Source organism: Buteo buteo, chromosome 10 (assembly GCF_964188355.1).
Source record: "Buteo buteo chromosome 10, bButBut1.hap1.1, whole genome shotgun sequence".
Taxonomy (NCBI): Eukaryota; Metazoa; Chordata; class Aves; order Accipitriformes; family Accipitridae; genus Buteo; species Buteo buteo.
The window spans coordinates 26,261,986-26,277,534 of NC_134180.1; the positions used below are offsets into that span (position 1 = coordinate 26,261,986).

Sequence of the window (15,549 nt, forward strand, 5' to 3'; positions counted from 1 at the left end):
TGATATTGGTGAAATGAGTACTGTATCTTTGTAAGAAAGGCCAAGAAACCAGAAACATCTCTGTAGGGTGAAAAGAAAAACCCTGTGGCAAGTTGAGCAATAACACACAGATATCTTTCACATCATGTTTCTAGGGCCTTGTTTTTGTAGTTATGAGGGTCTAAGAGCAAAGACAAGACAAACTTTATAGGTAAAGGTAAGATATTTTATTAGAACAACCATCTTAGCTGAAAAAAAAAAGGTACTATGTCCTGGGTACTCAAAAACTGCTCAACTTTTTCAATTTATAGTAGTGGATTTAATAAAAGATGCTACTTTTTCCTATAAAACCCATTTTTGTCTGAAATTCAGACATCAAGGATCATTTCAATTTTGAAAATGTTATGGAAGACAAAATTTTTTACCAAAGGCTACAGTATAAAGATGAGATTGAAGTATTAAATGGAGAGGGGAAATGGTTGGGATAAATAAATGTATCCATTACATGAGTGCATTGCTATTTTGAAAATCATACAGGCTTAAATTGTTCTACAACTCAAAACTGTATAATTTAATCTTTTATCTGTTGTTGTTTTGGTTGCTATATACAGGATAAGCAGAATATTTTGTTATTGAAAGAAATGTGTCAAGTGAAAATGAAATTTTCAAAGAATGATGCATATAGTGGCTGTATTTCCATGGTGAAGCTTTTTGCATAGAGTTAATGAAGTGCTTGGGGTCCTAGGGAATAAAAGGTGCTATATAAATGTAAGAAATTATCATTAAAAAGTTTTTCCCTCCAGGCATTTGGGATTTTGCTGTGTGTGTTACAAGGAGGCATTTGCAATCTTCTTTCATTCAAAATGCTTCAGCTTAGACCTGCTCCAGCTCCCCCTCTGCAGCTTCAGCTACAAAAATGTTTATATCAAGAAACCATTTCTAAATTGGTTTCAGTTAATCATATTTTTGCTGCTAACATGAAAGAGCCTGCCTTGGTTTAAGCTTTTTATAACCATGTTGAAGACCAGGAGGAACTAGGTAGCAACCTCCTCTCAAGAGGTTTTCAACTGCTGCTTTAACCATTATTAGGCCTTGTCTGCATTGGTGGAGAAATAATACAGGACACAGCCAGAACTCCTGGAAACAAAAAGCCAGCTGTGCAATATCTGGCTTAATTTTCAAGAATCATATCGTATGGTCCTTTACTGGCCGCACATGTTCTTTCACTGATCTTAGAGAGCCTCACTGGAAGCTGGTCTTAAAATTTCTATTTCATGCATACATGCAATCCCAATTTTGCATCATTTTGTGTATATTTCTCAAGTCTTCTTTATCCAACATGCAACTTTTAAGATCGTCTACTTCTTTTCACATATTATAAGCATAAGCGGCAGAGCTGGTGGAATTAGAAATCAAAACAATAGTTCTGACACCACTGGACATAATCTTTTACTACATTGCTATTTTGATGAAATGTTGCAGTTATGTGCTCCATGAATTCATGCCAAATGTGGATTTTTCTTTGGATCCACCGATTGTGTGGATCATAAGCATTTTTTAAAGAGTCCACTACTGCTTATGGAATTGGGCCTTTTAGCTCAAGTAGTAGGTTGAGGGATTAAACAAAATGCTAGATATCTTTAAACTCTTAATAAAATTGTGAGATTTGGCAGCATTAGAACTAAAGTTCAGATTTCCTTATGCTAACCATTTTACTTGTTCACAGATTGATGTGAAACATAGTAAAACACTGCATCTTCTACAAGTTAGTGCTTTTACAAAATTTGGTGTTTTCCTTCAACTATTAATTGTGGAATTGAAACAAGAATTGCTGTTGCTTAAAAATTATCTGCTAGGGGACAAAATATATGTAAGTAAGACTGATTACCTTAAAATAATTGGGTACAATAAAATATATCATATTCAGCAAGAAGCATAGGAGTAGTATTAATATTTGCTTTTTCATGTCTTTATTGTTTGTATTTTGGTTAGCATGGAGCACATATGACCAAGAATCTTAGAAGAAATCTGTGGATTGCGTGAGATTATCATGTTTCTTGTATTTAAGAGCAGTGGAAAACTGTCCATACATGCTCCAAAATATCAGAACTTGATTATATAAATGTATCTTTTCAGAAAACAAGCATAATTCTCAGAAGAATAACATTAGCACTTATTAGGGGACTGAGTGCTTTAGGGTACTGTTAATGAAATTCATAGCCTTTTGCCTGTGGGCTATCAGTTTGAATTCCATCTAACTCAGTGGAGATTAAAAATTGGCCTATTTAATGGCCTTTTAGTCATCTCTAATGAGATGAGTTTGGCGGGTCTCAGTCCCATAATATAAAGTATTCACATTGCCTTCTCCTAACTGGCAAGCTCCAGAGAAACCCAAAAATTTAATGGATTCTGGGGAAAATTAATCTCTAGTACCATGAAAAAAACAAAGAAAAGCAAAAACCTTGATTCACACAAGTTACATGAACACTAACAAACACGTTATTTTTAAATGTGGAATTTATAGTGATATACAAAGTCTATAAATTAGCAAATTAGCTGAGCACGTGACGTGTTGCCACACAGCTATGCAGAACGTAACATGACAAAGACTCCCAAAGGGGATATCTACACCTGTGCGTAAGATCACACCAACACAATAAATGTTTAAATGTCTCTGGGATTAATTTCTATCAGAAAAATACAGAATCAGAACAGATATCTGGATAGTAACTGTAGTTATAGAAAATGATGCTGGAAACAATGATTGCCTCATCTGCCTCCATTACTTCACAGCAGAGTCTGATCTTTTTTTACAGATATTTAATTTAGTCTTAAAAAAAAAGTTAATGGTGTTTCCAGAACCCTCCAGTGAATAAATGCCAGTTTTATTTATCCATACCATAGCAAAACTTTTCCCAATGTCTAACCTAAATTTCTTTCAGTGCAGTTTGAAAGTGTTAGTTTTTGCTCTGTCTGCAATGGATTTAGTGAACAATGTATTTTTCTCCCCATAGTCTTTTCTTCTCTAGACTAAAAAAATCTCAAGCATTCCTATTTTCAATTAGGGTCATGTCTTTTAAAAATTTTGGGTTTTTTTTCCTTCCTTGTACTCGCTTCTACTGGACTTTTTTGAAGGAAATTTTTCTTGAAATGCAGAGCCCAAATCTGAACACAGTATTACAGCTGAGGCTTTGCCAGTATTAAATATGAGAATTTCTTCGTATGTCCTAGATGTGACAGTTCTGTTTACACATCTCTCTGTACTGCAGTTTTTTTCACAATATTGTTGACGCATGTTCAGTTTGTGATGTACTCTGATCTCCCACCCCTTTTCTGAAGGCCCAGTGTTTGTCTGTTCCCAGTCTTGCAATTGTTATTTTCCTGCTTAAATGTTGAAGTTGGCATTTGTATTTATTCAACTGCGTCCTATTTCTGCAACCAGTTTGTCAAGAACATTTTGAATTCTTTTCTGGTCCTGCAACACGCTCCCAGCTCTGCCAGTTTGGCATTGTTGGCAAATTCAATAAATGTAAACTGTCATTCACATAATTAGATTTGGTACCAAACTCAGGACATACCCACCTCCAAGGAACCATATTTGCTATGTGTCACAGCAAAGCATTGCTGATGTAGTTTTGCACCACTGCAGAGTCATTTCATTATGATATGTCTTTTACTTGCTCAATTAAGAGTTCTCTGAGATGGTGTCAAAAGCCTTACTTAAGTCAAGCCACAACAGATCTACCACTACTCCCATCCAAGGCCCGTTATACTGTCACAGCATGGGATGAGTTTGGCTTGGTAAGATTTTCTTGACAAATCTATGTTGGCTGTAACTTATCACTTCATTAGGCACCACGTACTTAAAGATGTGTGATTATTTGCTTCAGTACTTTTCTGGGAATAGAGGCTGGAATGATTGACAGTTCTTGGCTCTACCTATTCCCCCCTTTTGAATTATATGTGCTGTGTTTTTCCTTTTCCTCTCTCCTGAAATCTCAGTTGTCTTCGTGAGCTCTCAGTGACGACTGCTCACACCTCTAACGTTGCCTTAATCGACTTCTCACTCTAGTGTGAAATCCTCTGGGCCTAGCAAATCTGAAGAAAAAAATGTAATTTATCAAAGCAGTCTCTACTTTACACGTTTACTATTCTCCTCTGAGTCCCTGCCCTTTTGAATCGGGGTTTGCCACCAGAAGCAGTGATCTGAAAAAAAAAAATGGCACCGAATGCTTCTACCTTCTTGGTGTCCCCTCATAGCTTCCCGCCTCCCCGAACGGACTGACAATCCCCGGGTCGTCTCCTCTCGTCGCTCCTCTGCTCTCAGGTTTCCTGTTCCCCTCTCACATCGTTCGCCAGCCGCGGCTCGTCGCAGGAGCCTGCCTTTCTCTCACTGGCACGGCGAGTGCCTTTGTACAGCTCCCGAAGCACTTGACCTAGTTTTCCACTTTCTGCGGGAAAGGCACCGCCAAGCAACCGGCACTCCGACGTTCCCGCTCCCGAGCGCGCTGCGCGGCTCGGCGCAGGCGAGGGGAGGCCGCGCCGGGCGGCCGGCAGCCTCGCTGGCAGTCTGCCTTCTGAAGGAAGGTCTTCAGGAAATCGTCCTCCCGCCTGCGGAAGGCATTTCCTCCTTACCCTCAGAGCCCGGCTGGCAGCGACCCGCTGGGGGCCGGCCTGCGGGGCCGGGGCTGCCGCCCGCCCTGAGGGACCCGCGCCCGGCGGTAACGGTCGTACACCTGCCACCGGCGGGAAGCGGGGCGGGCGCCCTCCCCCACCACCGCCACCGCCGCCGCCGCCGCCGCCGCCGCCGCCGCCGAGCGGCTCGCTGCGGGAGGGGGCTGGGGAGCGCCGGCGCGCCGAGGCCGCACGCATGCGCGCTCCGCCCCCCCGGGACGCGTGTGCGTGGGGGGCTGTGCGCGCGCGCGTAGCCGCGCGCGGAGTGGCGGGGGGGGCCGGCAAGTTTGCGCGGTGACGTCATGACGCCGCGCGCGGTACGTAACCCCGGCGTGACGCACACCCCGGCGAGCCCGTGAGTTTCCCGTTATGCATTTTTTTTTTTTTAAAGCCCTCCCCCCGCCCCCCCCCCCGCCCGCAGCCAGGAGCGGAGCGGAGCGGAGGGGAGGGGGCGCGCGCGCTGCTCCGCGCGGCGCTGCGTGGGGCGGGGGCGGCGCGGGCTGAGGCGGGCGCGGCGAGCCGGCCGCCCTAGCGGCGGTTGGCGGGGAGGGCGGCTCTGCCTCCATCCTGCCGCATCGGGGAACATGGCGGCCGCCTCCGACCTGGTGCGGCACCGCGACTCGGCCGCAGCCGCCCGCGCCGCGGTAAGTGGCCGGGCCGAGGCGGCAGCGGTGGCGGCCCGGCGGAGAGAGGGCGGGCGGGCGAGCGAGGCGCTCCCCGGCCCGGCCCTCCTCGTCGCCTCCCGCCGTCTCCGCCGTCGCCCCTCGCCCCCTCCCCGATCCGGCGAGCGGCCTCCCCGGTGCCCCGGCCGGGCCGGACACAAAGGGCTGTGCCGAGGAGGGTTTTGTTCGGTCACATGAAGCGGCGCAGCCAGTGAGCGCGGAGCTGGGAGGGGGGGGAGCGGGGCCGCCGCCATTGCCAGGCGCGGAGGAGCTGGGCAGCCCGGTGCCGCCGCCGCCGCGGGGCCTAGGGCGCGGGGAGAGCCGCCCGGGGCCGGGCCGCCAGCAGCGCGGGGCCGCGGGGAGCCAGGTAACGCCCCGCGCGGCGCCGCCGCGGCCGGGGCAGGAGGATGCCGTCGCTCGGGGGTGGCCGGGGTCACCCTGGGGGGCTCCGGCAGGCGTCGGTCCCCTCCCGCCGCCTAGCCCCGGCGTGCCGAGGCGGGGCGGCGGGTCCTGCGGGGCGGCCCTGCGCTGTGTTTCTCGCCGCTTCGCTGCCGCTCGCTTCGCTAGTGCGGGTCGCCACGCAGGCTGTCCACCCGGGCTCACGGTCAGCCCGCGGAAGGCTGCCTGCTGCTGTACTGGGGCGGGGGTAGCGTGCGACCCCCTCCCTCCCCTTCGTTCCCTTCCTTCCTGGCGTAAAGCAGGGCGGCTCTGAAACGCACGGCGTTGTTACAAAGGGCTGGCAAGTTCCTGGCCGGCGTGCCCTACGTACCGGGGGCAGCGCCGCTGTCTGCAGTGCGCGGGGCTCCCGGGGCCGAGGTGGTTTACAGCAGCGAAGGAAAAGTAGGAAAAAGGAAAAGTTAAGGTATCCAAGTCGTGTGTTCGGGCTCCCAGCTGCTTCAGGGTCTGGCGGTTTCTCTGACAAAGTTTGTGTTACATCAGGCTGCAGTGATGAGCATCGTCTTGACCAACGTAATTTATCTGAAATCTAGAAAGTGTTTGTTCTTCTTGTCGCTTGTATGTAACCTTTAGGCTATTGGAAATACCTCTGTTGGGGTAGTGCGGGCTATAAACTGACAAGTCATGGCGGTAATGAAAAACAAGCGTGGTATATCAAAATAGGTTTCCATCAGTGTTGTACAACTCTGGCCCTTTAAGCAACATCTCATTCGCAGTGATATTCTGATTTCCCCCCCCCCCCCCGCCTTCTAGGACATAATTTAATTATGAAGATTGTGTCATGGAACTTTGCTTTCAGACACATATGGGGAATGAATGTGCACCAGATTTTAGAGTAAGAAGCCATTTCATGTTGTGTAGATTAATGAATTAACACGTGGGACAAACACTCTTAAAAGGCTGATAAGCATCTCTGGAATTCCACCATAGAATTATACCTTTTTCTGAGAAGTTTGTGCAATATGATTTTTTTAATACAAGTTGCAAAATAATTTTTCATTCAAATTATAAAATAAGTCTCTAAAGAGAAGATTCTTCACAGTTGAGAGTGGAGTGCTTCAGAGTTTGGGTAACTTAATGTGATTCTTCTGCATAGATTTCTTCACTACCTGACTTGTGCATGGCAGGTGATTTGAGGGCAGAATAAATGAACTGATTAGACAATGCAAAATAGATCTGGAGAAGGTTTTAGTGGGTCACTTAGATGCAGAGAAAATGCAGCAATTTTCTTATTGGAGAGGGGTTTAAATGCAGTGCATGGAGGAGCAGTGCAGTGTGACAATCCTGTTATGCTGACTTATAATCAAAGCTGATGTTGCAAACCTGTCTAATGTAACTGCAGAGGGATGTGGTGCAGTTATACAAGAATTAGAACAAGAATTGAAATTAATCTTCAAAATATTGTCTTAAAATAGTTACTTCTGACATCTAGTATTCATTCAGATTGAATTTTTTTAATTAAAAAAATCTACCCAAGGAACAGGAGTTTTGCAGAGGAAAAAAAAAACTTTTCCTTTTTACAGATATGTTTTTTCCTTTGTTTTCTCTAACCTGTATGGTATTTTTTTATATTTAAAAAAAAATCCTTGGCAAATATTCTTGTAACAAAATTAGGGCAAAGCTGTGCTACTCTGATTTTATTTTTGGAGTTTCATGAAGTCCAGCATTTGGTTTATACTGAGTAGCACTAGAAGGAATATGCTTAGGAAAATGTGTATGAAAGTTCTTGAGTAAATGCTAAAAGAGAGTACTACTGTCTTGAAATCTCAACAGGTGACCTGGCTAGTAGGAGGAAAAGGCACCAATCACTTAGAGCATCCTTGTGAGGTTATTTAGTACAGCAACAATTGATTGAAATAGGAGCATCAGCAATTGAATAAACAGGATGTTAAACAATGGTGGCAATGATTTCCACTTTAAAATAAGTGTAGGCTGAATTTCAATATGGACACTGAATTCAAGGGTTGTCAGTGGAATTTCTTGTGGAATAGTTTGTGCTTATACTTCCAAGTATTAGTGGAACCTACTAGCATGTATACTTTTTTTGATTCAAGCCTTTTGAAGCAGTTCCTGGAGAAAACGGAACTGAAAAGGGAATAAAATTCTCTGTACTAATAAAACACACATGTGCTCACACGCAGTTATTAATTTTAAACACTTTCAGACTTTTTACCAGCTTGCAAAAGATCTGAGAACTTAAAACTGGAAAGAAATACAAATAGTTGTGTCACTTGCTGTGCAGTTTCACCTGAAGTTGGTTTGAATTAAAGGTCTTTGAACAGTTGCTGATTGGCTGTTTGTTTGGCTAGTCAATAACTCACTTTCCTCCTGTTTTTACATTTTCAAACAACTTTTTGTCTTCAACAAAGTTCAAGTAATGGGTCTATTAGAGAACTGCCTGAAGATACTTCTTCTATTCCCTCTATTATTTTAATACCAAATGCACTGCTCTAATGTTACAGTTATTTTAAGCCAAACTGAATTAGTTCCCTCTGTGCTCTGGATTGTGACTATACTGTTTTATGTATTCAGAGGTTGGGAGGAAAATCATTTGATAAAATTAGGTTATATCTGAACAACGTTGCGCTCACTTAGATTGACTTTGAGACTAGTTTAAGTTGGCATAGCCTCCAAAGCCCAGTTCCTTCAGGTGAAAATAATGTCTACCCAACTTCAGTGTAAAGAAGTCCCTGGTGAAATAAACCAAAACAAGTCTGTCTTCTCTAAAAATATGTTTGTTCATCTTCTTGAGCACTTCAAATATAAGCTGATTTTTGACAATTAACATTTTTCCTTGCTGCTTTTTTTTTTCCAGTGTAGATGCAAACTTCATATAGCTACTGGAAAAAGAGCTTAAGTTACCCAAGGAAATTGTGAATGTTGGTCATTCTGGCTGATACACATAAAGGTACTGCTGGGCTGTCTGAGTTAAAGGATTTCATGTAGTTTGTAGTATCATGAAAATATATCCTTTTCATGCTTAATTTAAAAAAAAAAAATAAATAATCCCACTTTCATGCCTGTATACCTTGTGTCCCTTAAATCAAAACTTGTGTCAGTTAATAGGAACTATAGTTCAAACAAGCAGTGATGGTAGAAAAGTAATGCCCACATTGTTCACAGAACTGTAGAAAAGTTTCTCTTTGATAAGCAAGGGTGGGAAATGGTCACTCTGACTTCCCCGGTTACATAAAAATGGACACAAATACAGTGCATCTCTACAGTACAGTAATTCTGTGAGATGTAATTTGATGCTGAAATCACAGCTGTCTATCAAGAAAGACCATGTAATGAGTGCATAAATGTGTGTTTTTTCAAAAAATTGAAAAGAGCATGATAGTCACAGGGTTAGTCATGTTACCTAGTATGCGATGCAGTGTCACGTAGTGAGTATTTCATCTTGGTACAAAGTCTACCCAGAATTCTGTGATATTTACTTGTAAGTGGTCTTGCTTCACTGAAGGAGAGCAAGCATTTCTAAATTTAAAAGTAAGGAAATAAAATAATCCCAATAAAAATGAGTATCCAGTTGTGCTGCATTTCTGTCACTGTTCAACTGTACACAGCAGCTGTTACATTGATAAAATGTTGCAGCAGCGCCCTTACGTTGCCAATGAGGTTAAAGGAGGGGAAGACAGCGGCTTAACAGTGAGTATGCATTTTTTGGTTTTGGTTACACTAAATATTAACTGACTTAATATTTCTGAGCAAACTCGGTAATACAGAGAATTCCAGCAGATGTAATTGTGATACTCTTGGTATGGGAACTGCTGGTTTCAGATGTGACTAAATCCAGCTACTGGAAATGGTAAATCTCTAGTTGACATTTATTGATTGATACTGAGTGCTTAATCTTACATATAATCGACTAGTTGAGGGATTATGGGATATTTAGTAATTCAGTATTTCTTGAGACTTAATCCAGAGGATGCGAAGTTCGTGCTCAAATCAGAATAAAGGTCAGATTGCTGGGTTTTGGAATATTTCAGGCCTATTGTTAGTGTGTAGTAACTATTTTCAATATGCTTAACATTGCAAGTTAGATACTTACCATACTTCTAAAAGCTTTGGAATTTTGGAGACTCTTTTGAATACAGTTGTATTCTTCTCTGAGTGAAAATAAAAAAATACAGAATTTGCAGTCTGAGATATTTGCAATTAGATTTTTTTTTTTTACAAAGGGACATTATTTTGTGAGTATTTGAATGATGATATTTTTTTCTTGCCTTAAATGAGTATTTGATAATGTTGTAGTCTTAAGAAAGCAGCTGGAGTGGGTGAGAGGATGCATCTTGGGAATCAGGATGGAAGGAATTCTAGGTGCCTTACTGATTTGTGCAATTATGGCTGAAGACAGGGATCAAGATCATTGTAACTTTCCTGTTTTCTGGGCCAACTGTTAGCACTCCCTTGTAAAAATACTTTCCACAACAAAGTGATAGAACTCAAGCAAAACAAGGTGCAAGGTATATGTCTTGTATAATTTACCTTTATTTACAGGCTTTTGCCTGATGTGTCCTTTTTTAGTTTGAGTAAAAGAAAGAAGGAATTCCTTAACAAATGTAATCATTGTAATGTTGAAAAGTAGCAATGAATTCCTCCTGCCTGCCTCTTCACAGAATAATAATTTGGTGCATTGATAGCATGATTTGTGCTTTATCCTATCTACTTTCCCAGTGTGGCTCTACGATTGGGATAGGGATGGGTTTTCCACCCAAGATTTCTTTGTAGAAAAGGCATGCAACAGGAGGTCAGGGGATTGCTTTTGGAAAACTGTTACTTATGTCTGCTGCTAAAGCATGGCAGCTCCTAAGCTGCTCCTTGCTGCTGCTGGTAGGACATGGTAGGTATCTATTTCTTGTCCGGCTGCAGTCAGTGGGGTGATGGGTGGTGGTTATGGGTTTGATTTTTTTTATTGTTGTTGTTTGGTTGCTTTGGTTTTTTGTTTTGGTTTGCTGCTTTTCAGAGAGAGTTCTGGTTGGTAGGTTGCTTTTTTTTTTAACTCAGTTTTTTACTTCTTGAGTGGCTGTCCTCTGAATATTTCTGCTGTTTGCTTCTGATGCCACTCAGCTCTCCTAGGAGCACTATCTATGTGATACAATTCTTGACTACTTTTTGAAAAGCCCTTAATGTTTGTAATGTTTGTTGCTGATATCTTTCTTCATCTTCAGATGTAGGCATGTGCAGCGGTTTTGTGGCTGTAGAGTTTCAGAAACTCTAATATTAACTTGATTTTCTGAATTTTATCCTTTTCATTCAGAAGAGGTAGGAACTTTATAGAATTTATATCCTAAAATAAGGCTCCCAACCACCAAAACAGTGGCTGTAGGTTATTAAAGTGTTTATTGTATTTATGATTATTTTGTTTGCAAAGAAACTGTGTATTCTTACGGATGTTCTTAGGAGCCTTCACTAAAGACATTAGATTCTGTGCTCCCCTGTGATAATTGGTGGAGGAGAGAAGGGGATTATTTTTTCTGAAAGCTTTTTTGTGTTGTTACTCTAAGTTGGCTTGGTATTAGAAACTATATTTTCAACAGAGGACAGCCTTTGCCTGAAAAGTTCTGGTATAAATAACTTTGTTTCTTCACACAGAGGTGCTGCTTTTTGTTGTTTTAAAACCGTAGTTGTTATGAGTATATCTTCTGTGAGAAACTCTTGATTGTGTGTACTATCACAGGGAGTGGGAAGTGACAGTTCTGCAGCTGGCTTCTCCCAGCTCTCCCACAGTGAAGTGCGTACTCTGTCCTCTTCTGCTTCCTTTTTTTTTTTTAATACATATATTGACATCAGTGAAATCACCTAATCTCTTCTGTTCTTGAGCAGCATTTAAAAACTGAGAACCTGTGGCATGTAATGAGAATAACTGCACTGTGTACACATTATAATGAATGTTAGAACTCTGAAGTTACTTTAGAAACAGTTTTCCATCTTCTGGGATGTTGAGAACAACATACCAGTTAGTGCTCCCTGCTCAGGTACTTAGTAACAAAAAAAAAAAATACATTCTGTTGTGGTAGTTTTCATCTGGGGAAAAGGGGGGAAGATAACTTGGGGGGGACGTGATGGTGAATTAGCCTAGATAAGCTGCAGTGAAAAAATTCGGAGGCTTTGGAGCAATTACAGAGTGGGAGGGAGTAGAGCATGCATGTCTAGTATGCAAACTGAACTGAAATGCTGATGAAACTGAGGTGGAAAGGTTGCTTATGTGGTATGTAAACCAAAGAAGACTGTAGATACTGTCTATTGTATATTCTTTCTACATCTTTGCTTTGGGGAAACCTCTGAAAGTTTGTTTTGTCTGACTTGTTTTCTTTTGAGTGCTTTGTGATAGTGGTTGTCTTTTCCTGTGTCTTATAAAGCCTTGAATGTATTAGATGATAGTGACACATGTTGTGGTGAGAAGTGGTAGACTTGCTGATGAGCTGCCTTAGCATGGATTCTCACAGACCTTTCCTTTTGTTAGTGTTTTGAAGTAAGGTAGGTACATCACAGGTATTCAGTGCCATTTTCCTGTAAAGGACAAGCCCCTGTTCCCAGACTTTCTAGGTGGTGAGGCTTACTGGCTAAGTTCACTGTGATTCTCACTGCTATACGTGTGGCTGAAAGTGCTGGTGGATGAGAGAGGTCCAGTTTCTTTCCTGGCGCACGTGAGGCTTGGAGAGGAAGAGGAACAGCTTGTCCAGAAAAAAATTGTTCCCCAGGTCTCTCTCTCTACTGTGATTGTAAGACTGCTGTTGCTTTTCACAATTTTACCAGCAGTAACGTGCATTAACAGGCATAATATATTTCTGCACAAGGGAGAGAACCAGAAACAGAAATGATACTTGGAAGAAACCATTCAGGTTAGTATATAACTGAAGTGTCACACTATTTCTAAAAATACCATAGAGGTACTGTGATAATTCATTTTTTAAAATGTCTTCTAGACACTAAAAACAACTTGGGAATTTGCCTTCCATTTTTTAGTCCAATGAAGTTCTAGCAGAGGTGAGCAGAGAAGATGATGTGCAAGAGGTAGCCTAGCAAGGATTTATGTAAAAAACCCAAAAATTTTGCAATGTTATAGTGGGAGGTGGGGTTTTTTTAATCATTGCAGAAGTTTTGTGTGTTTGTGCAGTTTATGTGGTTCCTTTGCTTATCTGTCCAGATCTTTATTTATATAGAGACAAACAATTAAATCTTCTTTACTGTTTTCCAGTGTAAGAGTATCGTGTTATGGAACAAGATACAAAGTTCTAAATTAAGGCTGTATTTAGGGTAATGTATTGACATTTAGTAAAATTGTGAAGATATCCAGGTTCTATAGTCTTCAGAAGTCTGGCAATGTCCATTAGGGAATTAGAAATGCGTTTATACTTTTGCGTAAAAAGTACTGCAGTATCCCAGCAGAGCATATCTTCATGTCATTTGGAGCATTAACGGTGAGTTGGGGTTTTTTGTCTGTTAAGCCATCTAGAGAAAAGTGGGTTGGTTTGACTTCTGTGAGGTGATCACTTTGATGTTTAGGATGTTGGGTACTGTTTTAAATGAAGTTCTATTTAATATATTTCAAATAATTTGGCTTTAGGTCCATCTAGTAAGCTGGTCCTGAAGCATGCTGATGCATACTATTTTCAAAGGATGTAAATGTAAAGGAGGGAGGATTAATTAGTGATCCCTTGTGTTGTGGTTTCCATGATCTTATTAAAACAAAGTCTTCTTCCCACTTAGTAATATTAATACTAGGACCCAGGGTGATTTTTGTTCAAAGTAATCTCTCTGTGACTTCACTTGCATTCTGCCAAACAGCTTTACCTTAACTTTTCTTTCAGTTTTTTAAGTCATCTTCTGGAGTGCCATTTTCAGCAGGAGAAAGTACACTTTTTTTACATTCTCGAGGTTGTCCTTTTTCTTCATGTTTTGTGTCACTGTAGATTCATTAGCATTTCTTCCTGACCTTAAAGGAGATTTTAGCATTCAGAAGTGAAAAGCTTATTGGAAAGAATACAAAAATATTAAAGTGTTACCTTTTGTTACCAATAGTCTTCAATTCAGAATTCACACTTTGTTTTTAATAGGACAACCCTACTAGTATAAAAAAAAAAAAAACCAAACCAACCAACCAAAAAAAAAAAATCCCCAAACCCACAAAACAACAAAAACTCCACCCCAAAACCCACTCTCCTTTTCTTTAGTCTTGCCTTCAGTACAAATCTGAGTGTCTTATGAGTGCCTATACCTCATAAAAAATTAAAGACACAAATATAACATTGTTTTCCTCTAAATACTGTAAATTCCCAGCAATTTTGTGATAGGCTTAAATACAGTCAAGGAATAGCTTTGGTTAGGGTAGCTGAAATCTGATTTTGGAGAAGTTGACTTGCTCTGTGCTTCAGCTTCCTTTGTTTTCTGTTTTATTTGTTCTCTGATTTTTCTTTAGTTTTGTGAATTTGGGGATAAAGGCAGATTATTTCTTAAATTAAATTTGTAGTAATACCTTACGTATTTCTGTACTTTTAACACAGTTCTGGAGAGTAGTTCATGGGTCTTATTTTCTCTGAAGCTGTTTAAAGTTGGTTAAGTAGCAACTGAGTAAGTTCTGAGCATTTTTATCAGAATTGCTCTCATTAAGTATGCATTTATAGGTTGTCCATGAACTTAAGGAAAAGTTCCTCTCTCTCCTTTAATCCATTTAAATCAGAAGATTTCACATTCATAGATACTCTCTAAGCATTTAGTGTTGATTATAGTTTCTTCAGCGTTCCAGCTGAAAGCAAACATGAAATACAGGAGCTAACCTTGAAAATCTAGTTGTATGTTTACAAAATTCCCAATAATGAGCTAAGATAGTAGCTCTGGGGCCAGTCAGCAGGCAAATAGTCAACCCTATTCATGGGCCTAAAAGTAGGCACAGAACCTCTGTTGATGTAGGTGACAAAGTTTTTGGGACATACTAGTCAATATCTATGTGAATTTATGAAGCCTTTGCAGGGGGTATTCTGGTGGTTGTTTTGTTTTAACTGTGGGTGTCCAAGACAATGGAAAAATTTCCTTTATCTTAGGTGCTTGCTTTCATTTGTTTTAAGAAGCTTTGTTATTAGTGCAAATAACATAAGCTGTTTACTTACGTGCTTTTTAAGGTGCAAGGGAAGCGTGGGAAACCTACAGGTTTCGTTGCCTCAGTTAAAAAACTGTCATTTGTGTCTGTATTCTGAAATGGAGTTATTACGTGAATGGCTTATGCCAATTGTGTATATATTTATTTTATTCTCTTGATTTTATACAACCTTAGTCCACACAGATCTGGTTTTTCTGCACTATCCCTGTAGTCCAGTGTAAAGCATATGAAACAGGCTTAGAGTATACATGTTGTCTGTTCTGTTTCTTGGGCTACTTTTGAAAGTTTGGGTGGGAAATCTGGTTTGGTCAGGAAAACTGACAAATCAAGTGTCTATATTTTTTTTTTTTTTTAGTCCCAACCAGATTAGGTGCCTAAGGACAGCCAATGGGTTGGATATGCACAGGTGAGGATAACCAACGTGGCATGCTTTTTACTGTTGTCTCTTCTGAAAATTTTACAACTTCTTCAGGGACGTACCAGAAGGATGCTTTCCTGTAGCCAGAACAAGAGTATTTGCTGCTGTAATTTATTATATGATGGAGACATCAACACTTTTATCATGAATCAATATTTCATATGAGTAGCAATGTATGTCACATGACCAAAATGGTGGCAATGAAGTGGCCGAATACATGTGGTGTAGTAGTTTTTCTGTTTTGTGGTGTGGCAGGTATG

At 41.3% G+C, this 15,549-nt stretch overlaps 1 protein-coding gene across 12 annotated transcripts in view; it reads left to right on the top strand.

Moving 5' to 3' along the window:
• The window catches only part of ZNF644 (zinc finger protein 644), an 81,908-nt gene that overhangs the window by 24,298 nt on the left and 42,061 nt on the right, over nucleotides 1-15,549 (top strand). For 2 of the 12 annotated variants that reach the window (XM_075039038.1, XM_075039029.1), the window contains exon 1: nucleotides 4,957-5,008. The exons of 1 other annotated variant lie outside the window; for it this stretch is intronic. The gene's annotated coding sequence lies outside the window, so the exon portion shown is untranslated. Of the gene's footprint in view, nucleotides 1-4,956; nucleotides 5,009-5,050; nucleotides 5,298-5,660; nucleotides 5,683-5,848; nucleotides 8,680-12,218; nucleotides 15,278-15,549 lie in introns of those variants that run through there. 9 more of the 12 variants (XM_075039030.1, XM_075039040.1, XM_075039034.1 and 6 more) reach the window with 8 other exon arrangements.